Source organism: Octopus bimaculoides, chromosome 4, assembly GCF_046866305.1.
Source record: "Octopus bimaculoides isolate indiv1 chromosome 4, ASM4686630v1, whole genome shotgun sequence".
Lineage (NCBI taxonomy): Eukaryota > Metazoa > Mollusca > Cephalopoda > Octopoda > Octopodidae > Octopus > Octopus bimaculoides.
The window spans coordinates 103,497,807-103,513,715 of NC_142931.1; the positions used below are offsets into that span (position 1 = coordinate 103,497,807).

A 15,909-nucleotide genomic window follows, 5' to 3' on the forward strand; every position below is an offset into this window, starting at 1 on the left:
AGGTAGTGTTGGTGATGAAGGGGCAGGTGTGACAGCGGGATCTGGAGCACGGAAAGGAGCCGGGTGGGGGTGGGGAGGAAGAGGAGAAGGTACTGCGGACCAGTAGATCGCGTAGGTTGCGGGCGCGTTTGAAAGCGGATAGGGGTGGGTTGGGGAAAATGGGGTGGGTAGTGGGATCGAGCTGGAGGCGACGGAAGGCCCGTAGGATCCTCCGACGAAGGGGTAGGGTGGCAGGGTGGAAACGGAGTGGGAAGGGGGTACGGTTAGGGGATTGGTGTGGGGGAGGAGAGACGGCGGTGGTGCGGTCGATTCGACGAGCGCGGGCGAGGGCGGATTGGACAAGGTGGGAGGGGTATCCTCGATGCATGAACAGACGAGCAAGATACTGGGACTGGGTCTCGAAATCCTGGTCCAGGCTGCACAAACGTCGGAGGCGGAGGAACTGGGAGTAGGGGATGGCTCGTTTGGTGTGGAATGGATGGGAGGAGGAGAAGTTGAGGTAGAGGTGGGAGTCAGTGGGTTTGAAGAAGGCGGAGGTAGTGAGAGAGTTGGAGGGGGGGTTGATGGAAAGAGAGATGTCGAGGAAGTTGACAGAGGTGTCAGAGATGGTGGAAGTAAAGTCAAGAGCGGGGTGGAAGTTGGAGAGGAAGGAGATGAAAAGGCAGAGCTGTTCGCGGGAGAGGGAGGTGGCTCCTATACAGTCATCTATGTAGCGACCGTATAGTTCCGGGGTCGGACCGGAGAATTGGGAGAATACTTGGGCCTCAATGTAACCAACAAAGAGGTTGGCGTAATTGGGCCCCATTCTCGTCCCCATCGCGACCCCAGATTCCTGTTGGTAGGTATCTCCGGCGAACGTGAAGCAGTTGAGGGTGAGGACGAGTTCTGCCAGACGAAGCAGGGTAGGGGTGCTAGGTGTGGGGTCAGGGCGGCGGTCAAGGAAGTATTGGAGGGCTGAGAGACCATCGTTGTGTGGAATCACCGTGTATAGGGATTTGATGTCCAGGGTGAAGAGGAGGTGTGAGGGGCCGGGAGGGAAGGAAAAGGAATTGAAGAGGCGAAGGGCGTGGTTGGTGTCGTGTATGTGGGATGGGAGGGCAGCAACTAACGGGGATAGGATATGGTCGAGGTATTTTGAAATGAGTTCGGTGGGGCAATTGCAAGCAGAGACAATGGGGCGGCCAGGGTTGTTAGGTTGGTGGATCTTGGGAAGGAAGTAGATGGAGGAGGTGCGAGGTGTGCGGACGATGAGGTTGGTGGCGGTAGCGGGGAGAGCAGAGGAGGAGATGAGGTCATGGATTGTGGAGGACACAAGCCGTTGGTAGGAGGGGGTGGGGTCGGAGGGGAGGAGGCGGTAGAAGAGGGGATTGTGAAGCTGGCTGAGCGCTTCCCTCCTGTAAAGGTCCGCGCGCCACACCACCACTGCTCCACCTTTGTCCGCCGGCTTGATGACGATGTCGTCACGGCGGCGGAGATTGCGGAGGGCGACCGATTCGGCCCGGGTGAGATTGGCCCGGAGGGGTCTTTTTTTAAAGTCGAAACGCTCGACCAACGCCTTACAGTCATCCACGAACAAGTCTAGGCTACTGAATTGGCCTGGAGGCGGCGTCCAGTTGGATGGGCGGCGTCCCAGGTCCGAGAAGTAGTCCCGATTGTCGGGACGCTGTGTTGACGTATGGAAGAACGCGCACAGTTTGATGCGGCGCAGGAACTGGCTGACATCAGTGCGAGTCCCGAATTCGTCACAATGGGGCGTGAGAGGCGTGAAGCGGAGGCCCCTACCAAGGAGAGAGCGCTCAGCGGCGGACAGGGGGAGATTGGGTGGTATAGTCACAACAATGTGAGGAAGCGGGGTGGTAGGGTGAGTAGGGTCGGGAGGAGGAGGTGTAGAGGCGGGGGGGGGGGAGGAGGAGGGGGAGAAGAGGTGGGATGGGGTTGGGTGGGGTTGGGGTTGTTGGAGGTGTGGGGAGGTGATGGCGTGGGGGTTAGGATGTCCGGGTGGGAGGAGTGTGAGTGTGTGGAATGGGCGGTGGAGGGGGGCATGGAATCGGGAGGGGGAGCTGAAGGGGAGGGTGTCAGGGGTGCGGAAGGGTGGGGGTTGAGGAGGTTGTGGAGTTTTTTATTTTTTGTGTGTGTGAGGAAATTGTGGAGTTGGTGATTGAGATTGAGGAGGAAGCGGAGGATAGGTTGGGTGAAGGGTTGAGGGCAGAGGGAGGAGAGGAGGAGGTAAGCTTGGGAGAGTTGGTGGTCAATGGAGTGGAGGAGGGAACGGGTGGAACGGATGGTGGCACGGATGATGAGGCGGGAGGTGCGGGCAAGGGTGGGCTCGATGAAGGGGGAGGAATAGGGGGGAGCGTGGAATTTCAAGAGGAAGCCACGGGGTATGACGTGATGGCGGAGACAGCGGCTGAGAAAGTTGAGATGGCTAGTGTGGCGGGTCTTTTTGAAGAGCAAGTAAGAGAGGTTTTTTGTGGGTTGCAAGCATTGTGGGGGAAAAAAAGAAAGAAAACGGCGAAGAAGGGACTGAAGATGTTGGGTGAAGGAGTGAAGGTCAGGCATGGTGAGAGGATGTGAATGTCGGTGTGGGTGTTATTAGTGGCGAGACAAGGGAAGGACGAGAAAGGTAGAAGGAGAACAGATAAAGGTGAAACAAGTCGAAAAAAGTGGAAAAAAGTGTAAGAGTCACGGACAAATTTTGCTGATGTTCAATCAAGGTTCAGGAAAGGCAGATCCAACGGGAACAGTAATCCAAGGTAATCCGGCGGTTGGGTACATAAAATCCAGTTGAAAGGCCAGGGTCCGTGTGAGTGTACGTCATATAGTTCAAAAAAACAATAACAAAAAAACAAAAAAACAACAAAGTGAGGACGTGATATGGATAGTATTATTGGACGCTCAGGAAAGGAAAGAGAGAGTGTATGACGTTTCGGGCGTAGCCCTTCGTCGGAAAGATGGAAAGTTCGGAGAATGGAAGAACGGAGAAAGAGGAAAATGGTACCGATGCCCACGAGGTTACATGATGAAAAGACCGGAAGAGGAGGTGGTGGGGGAAAAGTTCTTTCTAAGATAGGAGAGTGAAAAAGGGAGATGAATATCGGTGCGCGTGCGAAAGTCTGCGAGTGTGTGTGTGATAACAGAACGTGTGTGTGCGTATGTATGTGTGTGTGTGTGTGTGTGTGTGCATGGTTTGGTGGTTTATATATATATATATACCAGAGTAAGCACATAAATGTGAAGCAAGGTAGGAAAAAATTATTTTGAATCACAACTGTCCGACGAACGGGAACGTGAAACTCTGAGTAGTAGTTTTTTGTAATGTTTTTACAGCTTTAATAATAAAGTATGCGTGTGTGCGTGTGTGCGTGTGTGCGTGTGTGCGTGTGTGCGTGTGTGTATGCACACACATGCGCACGCGCACACACACACACACACACACACACACACACACAACCCTGCATATGGTCAAACTCTGAAAATTTGCTCGCCAATAGACTGGAAATTCTCTTGCCCTATGGCTCGGTTCTAATTACAATAGAGATGATTTGAATTTCTATGGATATAATCAGTTTCCTTGTTAAGCTTTCTACAGAAGCAATACTAACTCTTGTAAAGTCTAGGGCGGCACTCAAGAAGTCTACCTTTGTTAAGTTGGTGTTAACAGTTATACTTAGTCCGAATTCTTTAAAATTATTTGCAAGATTCTTTCTGTGATTATCCATATCAAGACCATTCATATGGTTTGCCAGGCCAAACAGTGAAAATGTGTCTTTTTTTTTTTTTTCTATTCAGAATAACTAACCTGCCGAGGTTAGTTATACCATAGTTATCCATGGAGAGCTACGACCTCAGCCCTATCGTAGCTTCCCATTGATAGCCACAATCTCACCTCTGCCGAAGCTTCCCATGGACACGTCATATAGAGGCTCATTTAAATTATCCCATGCAACAATGCTAGACACACAAACTGGCTCCACCAAACTAGTTACCGCGTCATATAGTACGTCAATAAAGAAAGAAACAACTAGAACCGCATTGAAATGAAACTATCCAAACTGGTGCCGTCTAAACCTAGATTCATCTATGAAAATCTATCTGCAGAATTCTTTAACATATTAAACTTCAAAAACTTATAACTTCAATACAACAGCAATAATAGGTGTGACACTGCTTAAATGTTAAAACTGACAATAACGAATATTCAAAGCAGTATATTAGGAAGAAGAGAAAACAAATTTGATTTTTCTCTGCAGCTGTTTCGATAACGTACACGTAAACGATTTTAGATAATAATGGTATAAATATTAATTGCTGTTATAAATTAGCTCAGTTGAAGGTGCCATGAAATTGAACTCGTCAGGAATGTTTTTGTTCCTCACGAAATGACTTCCAAAACACATCCAAGATAATTAATTAAATAACTATAGTTAATAATTATTTAACTATTATTTTATTGAAAATGTTCTCGTGCACGTTATCGAAACAATTGTAGAAACTTCTGAATCGTTTATTTTCTAATCTTCCTCTTTGTGTGTGTGTGTGTGTGTGTGTGTGTGTGTGTGTGTGTGTGTGTGTGTGTGCGTGTGTGTGTGGGGGGTGTAAGAAACACAGAGAGGAGAGGAGAGAAAGAATGTGTACAGTCCTAAACAATTGCGTCGAAAATTATAACATTTTGTAAACACTATTCCATTGGATTTGTATGTTTTAAACATCGGAGATTATGATTCTAAAAACAAAGCAAAATGTTATGTTTGTTTGCTCCTTTAGCTTAATTTTTGTATTTTTGACTTTTGCTCGTAGCTTTTTTCCAGAAATTTCATTTAACCATTGGAGATTGCAATTATGCAATCTGACTTTTATAGTTTCTTCTTGAAAATTATTTTTTCTTGCTACTCATTAAGATATCTCAAACTTTCACCATTACTTTCATTATAAAAAGTAATAGATACCTTCATTATTGAAATATATTTTAATTATATGGTTTGACAATGACAGGCCAAATTGTGAAGATATGTACTTTTTTTTTTTTTTTGTATGCAGGATAACTAATGTGTCAAGATCAGTTCTGTACTAATGCTTCAATACATATTACTGGGGTATTTGGCTAGGCTAGGAAAGGTTTTAGACAAAAAAAAAATACGTATCAAATAGTGCTAAATATAAATCCGAAGAAATTGCAATTTTTATGCATTAAAGAATTTCCGACGCTATTGTATATGGTTACCTACGCAAATATGCAAGCACTTCAAAAATAAACACTCCTCGCTATATTATTTCATTTGTGCGCACACTACTTCAAACTCGTTTATTGTAGTATTAGTTTTCATTTCAGATTACAATATATTATTTATGACACGAACACCAGAAGCAAAAGAGTTTCTTTTTTTTTTTTTACTTGTTGCAGTAATTTGACTGTAGCCGTACTGGGGCGCCACCTTGAGGAATTTTTAGTCGAATGAATTGTCCCCAGTACTTATTTTATCGATATCTTTTGCCGAACCGCTAGGTTACGAGGACGTACACACACCAACACCGGCTGTCAAGCGGTGTTGGGGGCATAAACACACACACACACAAAAGCCCGTCGTGTATATATGTACTACAATAATACACTTGTGCTTTTTTCCGTCATAACGTATGAATGAGAAAGGAAGGGACGATAGAAGAAGAAGGAAGGAAGGGGTGATGGCAAACTTTGTAGTGGGATGATGGAAATTCTAAGCTGAAAAAAAAATCAAACAGCGTTTCAACTCTATATGAGTATATGTGCGTGTATGTAAAAGGGAGCTATGTGAATGTGTGTGCGCGCGCGCGTGCAATGGAAGTAAGATGGTGAACATTCAACGCCGAAAAGAAAAAATCAAACAGCGTTTCAACTCTGTGTGAATATATGTGTGTATGTTTGTGCGTGTACAAGGGAAGTATGTGAGCGTTTATATGTGTGAACCAGCGTTCTTTCAATAACAAACGATGATCGATGTCACATCTCAAAATACAAACACTAGATAACAGTGAGAAGTGTATTAATTTGAATTACCATCCATATTCTATCTTTTGTCTTTATATATAAAATACTACAATTAGCCGTCATTTTTGACGGCACGGGGCCAGCTAGGCTACTATAATAATAGTCTTGTGTTTTTCTCCGTCACAACATACGAATGAGAAAGGAAGGGACGATAGATGAATAAGGAAGGAATGGGTGATGTTCTCAATAATATATCTATCCTTCTAGATAGTTATAAAAGCAAGGAAACCCCAAGCAAAATTTAGTTTAGTCACCAGTCGGTGACGACTCAACTAGTTTAGTGACCAGTCGGTGACGACTCAACGAGCAGTAGTCACTTGGCGACAACAGAGCGAAGCAACTAGTGACAACTCAATTAGTTAGTGAACGGACATCTAAAGTCATGGACACAAAGACAAAACGACCAGAGGGAGAAGAAGGTTACAACCAGACAACTATGAGACACAACGCCCCACTCTCTACAACTTTCACTAGCTCACTTTCTTTTCTCTGTAACATTACCATATCTCTGACTATTTGCTACTACAAGATCGTGTACACACATATACAGGCCGAAATTAACTTTCTTTACCTTGCATGCTTTACGAACTATGTTATACTATTACACTAACCTATCCGTCGTGGTATGGCATTTATTAAAGTAACGGTAAATAAATATTTTCTTTACAACTTCGATCACTGTTCATCGTTCATCTTACAACCGTTACAATTGGTAACTACAAACAAATTATTATCGTACAAGTGGTGACCCTCGACTACAACCAAAAACCCTACCGTTACAATTGGTGACCTCGTGAAACAAAAGCATTATCGTTACATATATATATATATATATATATATATATATATATATGTGTGTGTGTGTGTGTGTGTGTGTGTGTGTGTGTGTGTGTGTGTGTGTGTGTGTGTGTGTGTGCGTGCGTGTGTGTGTGTGTGTGTGTGTGTGTGTGTGTAAGAACGACCGTGTGAACCCAAAAGGAGAAATGGTGACGAATGGAAAAAACAGGGCTCCTTTTATTTAAACGCGTCACACGGTCGAACACAAAAATTATATATCAAAGATGATATACATATATGTTATACTTCGATAACATAGTGATTTCGTAAATTGCCAGTAATGAAGACGATAGAATACAACCGTATGAGATGAATAACAGAAATATTTATTGTTGCATTAAAATGTATGCCTGTGTGTGAGTGTGAATGCAACATATTAAAACATAATAAAAGACAGGCCGTCGTATAAAGAAAAGAATGTGTGTAAGTGATACATGTATGTGTATGCGTGAGATACAGCAGATAGAAAGAGTCAGTAACACATATACGAATTTGCCAGTTCTTAGAGTACACAATAGGAACAGTCTGTCTGTAAGAAGTTGAGGCGTGTGTGGCAGTGCGATCACTCGTTGTGATGTTAGGGTTTCAATGCCGGGCCGGGTTCTTGTATACAGTTGTTCGTCGCAGGCTGGGTTCTTGTCTGTTATTTATCGTGGTGAAGGTGAATCACCAAACAAAATCGAAGAGAGATGTGCCGCGGTTGTTTGGTTAGCTGTAGGTATCGTGTGTACGTGTAGAAAGTCATGTTGACGATGTTGGCGACGCTGGTGGCGAATCTTGTAGTTCGTAGTTGAAGTGGTGTTGACGCTGGCGGCGACGATGGTGGTAGTCGTAGAAATCGTGTTGCTGATGGCGACGTCGGTGGTAGTCGTAGTTGGAGATGCTGTTGATGTAGTCGCTGGAACTACTGCTGCTGATCTGTGTGGTACACGGAACAGTCTCTAAGAGAACTGAACCGAGACGAATTAGCTGGGTATCTAGCAGGCTAGGCTCCAAGAAAGGATTAGAAAAACACTATCACGTGACCTTATTAAGGGCTGTGATTGGTCAGTTTGCGTTCTGGCGGGAACGGTACGAAGCAGTTGCCGCTTCAAATAATAATCAGTCATGTGATGACAGGGAAAGATGTTTTCTACTACGCCCGCGCTTGTTTATATATAATAGTGAGAAGATAGTTTGTATATAATGGCGATATTAGTTTTGTATATAATGGTGATAGGTAGTTCACTACATATATATATAAGTATACACGTATAGGTATCTACGTATCTATTTATCAATCAATCTCTCTATATATACGTAGGCGCATTACCCCACCCTCACCCCCACCCCCACCCCACCCCCACCCAATCTTGACAGTCGGTTAAACAAGCTGGCGATATAGAGGGCGTTACACAACATTAAGGTTCAGACACGTGACCTCATCTCCTCCACTTCTTATCGCCAGTGGTACTTCAAACCAGCACTTTCAACACTTGACCCAGCTGTTCAAGCGCCTACGTTCCTATGATGTGAAGATCAACTCGGCTAAGTGTGTCTTCAGTTCTACCAGTTTGGAATTCTTGGGGCACCTCATTGACTCTGACGGTGTTCGTCCGCTGCCTTGTAATGTAGAAGCCATCAAACGCTTGTCTCCTCCTGATTCCTTAAAAAGGCTCAGAAATTTTATTGGTTTAATTAATTATTATCGTCGCTTCATTCCTAAATGTGCAGAGAAGTTGCTTCGTTTGACCCAGCACTTGAAAGATCAACAAAAGAAAGACGCCCAGATAACACTGTCTCCTATAGCCATCCAAGCTTATGAATCTGTCAAAGCTGACCTTGCTCAAGCATCATTCCTCGCTCATCCTGTTCCGGATGCAAAATTATCACTTACTGTTGATGCGTCATCATCTGCTATAGGCGCAGTTTTAGAGCAATCTGTCAACAGCCGATGCCAGCCATGTGCCTTTTTCTCGCGCCAGTTGAAAGATGCCGAATTGAGATACAGTGTGTTTGGTAAAGAACTCTAAACAATTTATCTAGCGCTGAAGCATTTCTCTCATCTTCTTGAAGGTAGAGATTTCACGATTTTCACCGACCACAAACCGCTAACGTTAGCTCTCTTTGCAAAAACGGACCGGTACTCTCCCAGAGAAACGAGGCAATTGGACTACATATCACAGTTCACTAGTGACATTTGCCACATCGCTGGCACTGACAACATTATCTCGCCTGCCTATCGGTGCATTGTCGTTTTCTGCTTTGATTGATTTGGTTGCTATGGCTACTGACCAACCCTCTTTGGACTCTCTGGATATCTCTTCACCACAAGTTTGAACACCTGCCTCTGTCTTTTTCTGAAGGAACTATTCTCTGCGATGTTTCTACCGGGTCACCACGACCCCTCGTTACTGAATATCACTGTCATGCTGTTTTTGAAGCACTGCATTCACTGTCACACCTCAGCATTGCGGCCACAGTAAAGCATATCTTTGTCCATATATGCGACGGTCTATTACTGCTTGGTCACGTGCCTGTCTACCATGTCAGCGTTCCAAGGTGCATCGTCACGTGAGAGCACCGCTTGGACACCAGGTTACATCACATACACATCGACCTGGTTGGTCTTTGGCCAGTCAGTTGTGGATTTACTTATATATTGACCAGCATCGACCGTTTCTTCAGATGGCCTGAAGTCATCCCTCTCGTGGACATTTCCGCGGAAACAGTCACCAGAGCACTCATCTCTGGGTGGATATCTCGCTTCAGAGTACTTTCTAGAATTACTACTGATCGTGGACGCCAATTTGAAGCTGGCCTGTACCGTGAGCTTTCGAGATTGCTCGGAGTTCAGCACATCCATACCATCAGTTACCATCCCGCCGTGAACGGAATGGTGGAAAGATTACGCCGACAGCTTAAAGCCGCTATTCGCACGGCTCCTGACCCTCATCGTTGGTCCGAGTTTTTCCCCATTGTTCTGCTAGGGTGCCGCTCAGCTGTCAAGGAGGATTTAGGCTACTCCTCCGCTGAGCTCCCGTATGGCACCACTTAAGAACTTCCTAGACAAATGTTGGCGCCCGTCAACTTATCGAATGCGGACCCCACATCTTACGTCACGCGACCCAGGACATTCTTTGCTGACCTGCCACCAATGCTTCCTCGTGACCAGTCTATTTCCTCTGCAGTACCTCCGGATATTTCTACTTGGACTCACGTATTTGTAAGAAACGATGCCGACAAGGGACCGCTCACACCTCCCTACACTGCACCCTATCGCGTTCTTAAAAGCACACCGAAACTGTTCACTGTGGACACTCACGGAAAAAAAGAGACTGTCTCTATCGACATAGTAGAAAAGGCCTTTTCCGAAACATTTATGCCACTTACTGACACACCCATCATTCCACAAGCAAGTATAGTATAACACAGTTCGTAAAGCATGCAAGGTATAGAAAGTTAATTTCGGCCTGTATATGTGTATACACGATCTTGTAGTAGTAAACAGATAAAGATAGGGTAATGTTACAGAGAAAAGGAAATGAGCTAGTGATAGTTATAGAGTCGAAAGAAGTTGTGTCTTATAGTTGGCTGGTTGTAACCTTCTTTCTCCCTCTGGTCGTTAGTCTTTTAGTGGCTGCCTGCTTGTGACCATGACTCTAGATGTCCAGTCGTCACCGACTGGTGACTAAACTAAATTTTTCTTTGAGTTTCCTGGCTTTTATAACCATCTAGAAGGATAGATATATTATTGAGAACAATAGATTTAGTTGGTGGTCTTGTTATCTCTATTCTAGATTTTGGTGATGTAGGAGAGGTTAGAAAGGGTTAAGTGGTGAAGACATTGTTTCGGCCTAGCTAAAGGCATCTGGAAAATATTAAACTGCTGTCAGAGAAAAACCATTGTTCCACCGTGGGAAAAGTTCTGTTGCAGTGTTGATTTAAATTTGGCTATGGTGGATCGAATCCACTTCATGCATGCAAGATCCACTATATATATATATATATATATATATATGTGTGTGTGTGTGTGTGTGTGTGTGGGTATGTCCTCGTAACTTAGCGGTTCGGCCAAAGAGACGATAGAATAAGTACTAGGCTTCCAAAGAATAAGTCCTGGGGTCGATTTGTTCGACTAAAGGCGGTGCTCCAGCATGGCCACAGTCAAAAGACTGAAACAAGTAAAAGAGTAAAAGAGTATATATATGGCAGGAGATGGTGGCGAACCCTACTGTACTCTTTCACCACAACTTTCTCTCACTCTTTCTTCCTGTTTCTGTTGTACCTGTATTTCAAAGGGCCAGCCTTGTCATACAGTGTCACGCTGAATATCCCCGAGAACTATGTTAAGGGTACACGTGTCTGTGGAGTGCTCATCCACTTGCAGTTAATTTCACGAGCAGGCTGTTCCGTTGATCGGATCAACTGGAATCCTCGACGTCGTAAGCAACGGAGTGCCAACAACAACAACAACAATATATATATATAAATACATACACACGTGGTAGATTTCTGTCGTTCGACGATGCGAATTCTATCGTTCAATCACTTGAAGCATTCCCTGCTCCTGAATTAACATATAACTGGCTGAGTATTCCACAGACACGTTTACTTTTAACGTCTTAGATAGAATCAGTGTGCCTAGGCTGTACCTTTGTGAATTACAGATACAATAGACCTGGCGACCTTCTTCAACCCAATTCTACTCACAAGGTAAAACTGGGCTATAGAAAATGACATCTGTACAAAATGTTACTAAGTATGGTCGAACCCGGAGCACATTTGTTGCATAGCGAACTTCTTAACCATTCAGCCATAGTGTTTCTATCCTTACGTGTGGTGTATCCTAGGCCAGGGGTTTTCAAACTGTAGTCCGCAAGGACAAGGCAGAGGGTACGTGGACAGCAAATACTTTTTATGGGCAATTTGATTTTATATATGTTTTTTAATCGAAATCTTTTAATTGACAATAAACCTATTTGTTAAATACTGTTAAATAAATAAATGTAAAAATATATGTTATTTTAAGCAAATATTCATGTATAAATTTCATAAGCCTTTTTAAAGGGGGTCCCTAAGGTAAAGCCTGAAATATAAAGGGGTCCGCAAGTCAAAAAGTTTTTAAAAAACCCTGTCCTAGGCAATGATGTAAATTCGGTGCTCTTAGAGCGAAGAACTAAGTTCCAGACTTATAAGTCTTGTCATCAGCAATCCGTGGAAGCAGTGATCGATTCGGTGAAAAATAGTGAACCATAACTGCAATATATCATATTTAATCGTGTGAAAGTAGCATTCCTATTTTAGTGTTAAAATTTTTTATTGTCCTGTGTTTGAGTTTTCTCAGTTAAAATCAAATATAAAAGAGTGGGACATATACACAAGTAAATACGGTATATATAATAATATCATCAATCCTATGTTTAGAGTATCTATTAAATTTATATATTTCTTGCCAATTCCATTTTCCGACTATATTCTTTTAAATTTTTTATTTTTCGTTGTTATTTTTTCAGCTTTGTGACATCAAAAAAAAAAAAAGAAAAAAGTTTTTATTTTGACGTTGTCAATTATCAGAATAAGTTTGTCAAAACTAGAAATTTGGTTGCCCAGAGCAGAATCGCTTTGAAGTCATTCAAACAATGAAAAGAATACATTGCAAGGTGTTAAATATCCTCTTTGTAAGTTATTTAAATGGGTTTCAGTCGAGATATCGGACACCTTTATTTACGTCAGCAGATGGAAAAAATTACTTCGTGAAATTTTTTATTTACAATTTATAACGAACTAAATATCTTTAGAAGGAATGCCAGTATCCCATGACACGATCTATATAATTTGAGGGTACGCATACCCTGTTTTTGATTGTTTATTTACTGTTTTTCCCCTCATTTTCTTACTAATTAATTTGTATATTTTGTTCCTTTTCGCAATAAACTAATTTCAGAAATATACTAAATTAACAATTGGACTACTATATGTACTTTTCCTCTTTAATCATATTTTACAGCATAAGAATGACGCACAATAATTTAATTCAAACACAAGAAAAGAAAAAAAGTGGAAGAAAGTATAAATGAAAAGATATTTATGACATAATATTTTATATTTATATAGGACACATAACAATAGGATCGCCATTATAGTGTCTCACATCAAAGTAGTAAACAGTGACAACAGAAGCGCATAAAGAAGAAAGAGATCAGTAGAATACGCTCATTTTTACTATTTTTTCCTTCCCCGGTTTCTGTGTAATTCAAAAGAATTTTTTATTACAATTTCCTTTATAGAAACAGGCCAATAATTATCTACTTGAGAGTTAGACATTAAAAATTATTTATATAATAAATTCTCACTCATTTCTGTCGAAGGGGAATTAGCTCAGATGGTAGAGCGCTCGCTTAGCATGCGAGAGGTACCGGGATCGATGCCCGGATTCTCCAGGCACAATATTTTTGGAGGTTTTTTTTTTGGTATTTTTTTAAAAATTTCATTTAATTTTTCTTAACTTTTAGATGATTCATGTCACCAACATTATTATTAATCGCTGATGTTCTTATACCAATTACAGCTATTTTCATAACTGATTTCTATCATATAATCCTAGATCAACCCTGATCGAGTAGGTTAATTAATAGCGCTGAAGCTGTGACTAACCTATCTTTTTCAGACACAGATGAATTACATTATCCAGTGTGTGTGTTTGTGAGTACAGTGATGGTTGATTTCTTAATTTCACCGGAGTATAAATATCTATAATGGTGATACTTAAAAAAAAATTCAATTCAAAAGGCATGAGTAAGCAACGCATTGTAACCACACTATAATTTTGGAAAAAATTTATCTGCGCTCAGGGTATGCATTGCCCCACCAATGCCATTTTTTTTTTTTTTTTTTGTACATTGAAAATAATATTTATAATTCCTTCTTTGAGTTCTCAATTCATGATAGAGTTATGATATATGGAATATCTTAATCATTTTAAACCAAGTGGAGCCCATCTGTGTCTAGATTTGTCAGCTGATTATTTCAAGGAGACTTAGAGAAAATGAGAGAGAAAGAGGGGAGAGAGAGATTACGACTACTTTATCTATCGACCCCGAAAGGAATAAAGACAAAATTAACCTTAGCGAGATTTGAATTCAGCACTTAGAGAACAGGAACGAACATTGCAATTCACTAGCCAACTCGCTGTCTTATAGTCTTAATTTTTGATGTCAAAAGTAGTGTCGGTTTATGCTTGCATATTAAATACGTCTAAATCTGTAAATAGGAATAAGAAAGCAAGTATTTATGTCATTATTCAGTTTATTTCAAGATTTCTTGCCAGTAGAAAAAGAATCATTTTCTAACTTAGATCCAAGGCTCCTTCATTGGACTTTCAACATCAACAACAGGGTATGTATGTATGTATGTATGTATGTATGTATGTATGTGCAGATTTGTATGTTTTATGTATGTATTCTCATGCATATAGCTGCATATCTAGACATGCTCATATATATTTAAAATGATAAACTTTTGGAAAGTTTTACAGACTTTTACAGTTCCAGTGATGGATTAGATCTGTAGTCTTCGAATTAGCTTTCCCCTTTCTGGTTTTGAGAAAACTAATTTCTCAAGAATGGTATTTAAGCAGTGTTACATATCCTAGGGTCCCAATAATTGCAGGTGTAAACCTGAACTTGTAATCTGGTTAGAGTAACTGCAGATTTCTCAATAGTTCAGCATAGGTGTTCTCTTTTTCACAGATCTTACAGCTTTATGTTAACATCCGCTGGGCAGTTAATTTCCACAACTGTGCACAGTTTCTCTTCTCTATCCTAAATCATTATATCAGGTCTGTTGTGCTGACATTTTATTGAGGTCTTCACTGGTACATTCCACCAGAATTTCTTTTTATTATGAGTGGCTATGGTTTTTACCATATTGTGGGTTCTTATTTCTTTGTCCTCGGGATTATCCTTCCGACGGAATTCCTTATAGAGTGTCCTAGCTACAACGCTATGTCTCATCGGTAGATAATACCGTGATGACATTTTCGGACAAATGCTTAGAGTTTTTAAGAAGAAAAGCATGGAAAATGATTATGAAGTGGACAGCTATGCTCTCAAATGGATAATTAAAAATGGGTAAATGAAGAAAAAAAAAGTGATGCAAATGATGTGTTTGCAAAATTACTGGAAAACAATTGTACACTGATATCTTCAGTGATAACTGCACAAAGTCTGCATCGGCTATCACATTTTGCTGCTTTTCCTTTATCTCTATCCCTTTTGTGCATCAGGTACTTGGTTGATATTTCCTGTTCCTGGATTGCAAACGCATAGCCTTCAAAGTGGGAGGTAGTAATCCGGCTATTGGTCCATGATAAACTGCTTTGATGGTCGATGTTACTATCGTCACGGAACTTTCTACTAATATATCCATGCATAGTCTTCTGCTCATATAGGCTCATCCTTTCATCTGATGATACGTTGCGGTAGAGTCGTGCGACTTCTTTGGGCATGTATTTTAGGTTATCAGACAAAGAGTGTTGCTCAAGGAGCTGCCTTCCAAGTCTTATGATGTTATCAGCTTCATGTATGCAAACTTGGTCAAGGGATGCACTTCGACACTTGGTGGTTAAAAGGTGTTGCCGAATGGATATGATGCGACATTCAAAGGCATTTTGGATCGATGATAAGCCTCCTCCGCCTTGTTTTCGTTTTAGGTAGTGGCGATCTACATCACTGTTTATGTGGAAATTATGTGTGCTTGTTAGTATTTTTCAGGTTTTCATATCAATGACTCGGATTTCACCAAACATCCAATCAAGCAGCCAAAAATGTTGGTATAAGAACCGGTTTCTAACCTAGACCCAAGGCTCCTTCATTGGAATTTCAACATCAACAACACAGTATTTTTGTATGTATGTATGTATGTAATTGTTGGAGTATCAGAGTTAATTAATAAAGGAGTTTTAAAATATTTAGGGATAGCAGTTTAGAGTCAAAACTATTGAAAAGGTTGCAAGACGCAACGAAAATTTTGGGAAAATAAAGAAGGAAATGAGTGAAATTTTTACC

At 41.6% G+C, this 15,909-nt stretch overlaps 1 long non-coding RNA gene and 1 other non-coding gene across 2 annotated transcripts; both read left to right on the forward strand.

Moving 5' to 3' along the window:
• Positions 1-1,927: 1,927 nt before the first annotated feature.
• LOC149136189 (uncharacterized) lies at positions 1,928-2,537 on the forward strand. Its single transcript, XR_016241630.1, has 2 exons — positions 1,928-2,308; positions 2,342-2,537. It is a non-coding gene; the product is annotated as an uncharacterized LOC149136189 (long non-coding RNA).
• Positions 2,538-13,211: 10,674 nt separating this feature from the next.
• Trnaa-agc (transfer RNA alanine (anticodon AGC)) lies at positions 13,212-13,284 on the forward strand. The gene has a single exon. It is a non-coding gene; the product is annotated as a tRNA-Ala (tRNA).
• Positions 13,285-15,909: the final 2,625 nt, after the last annotated feature.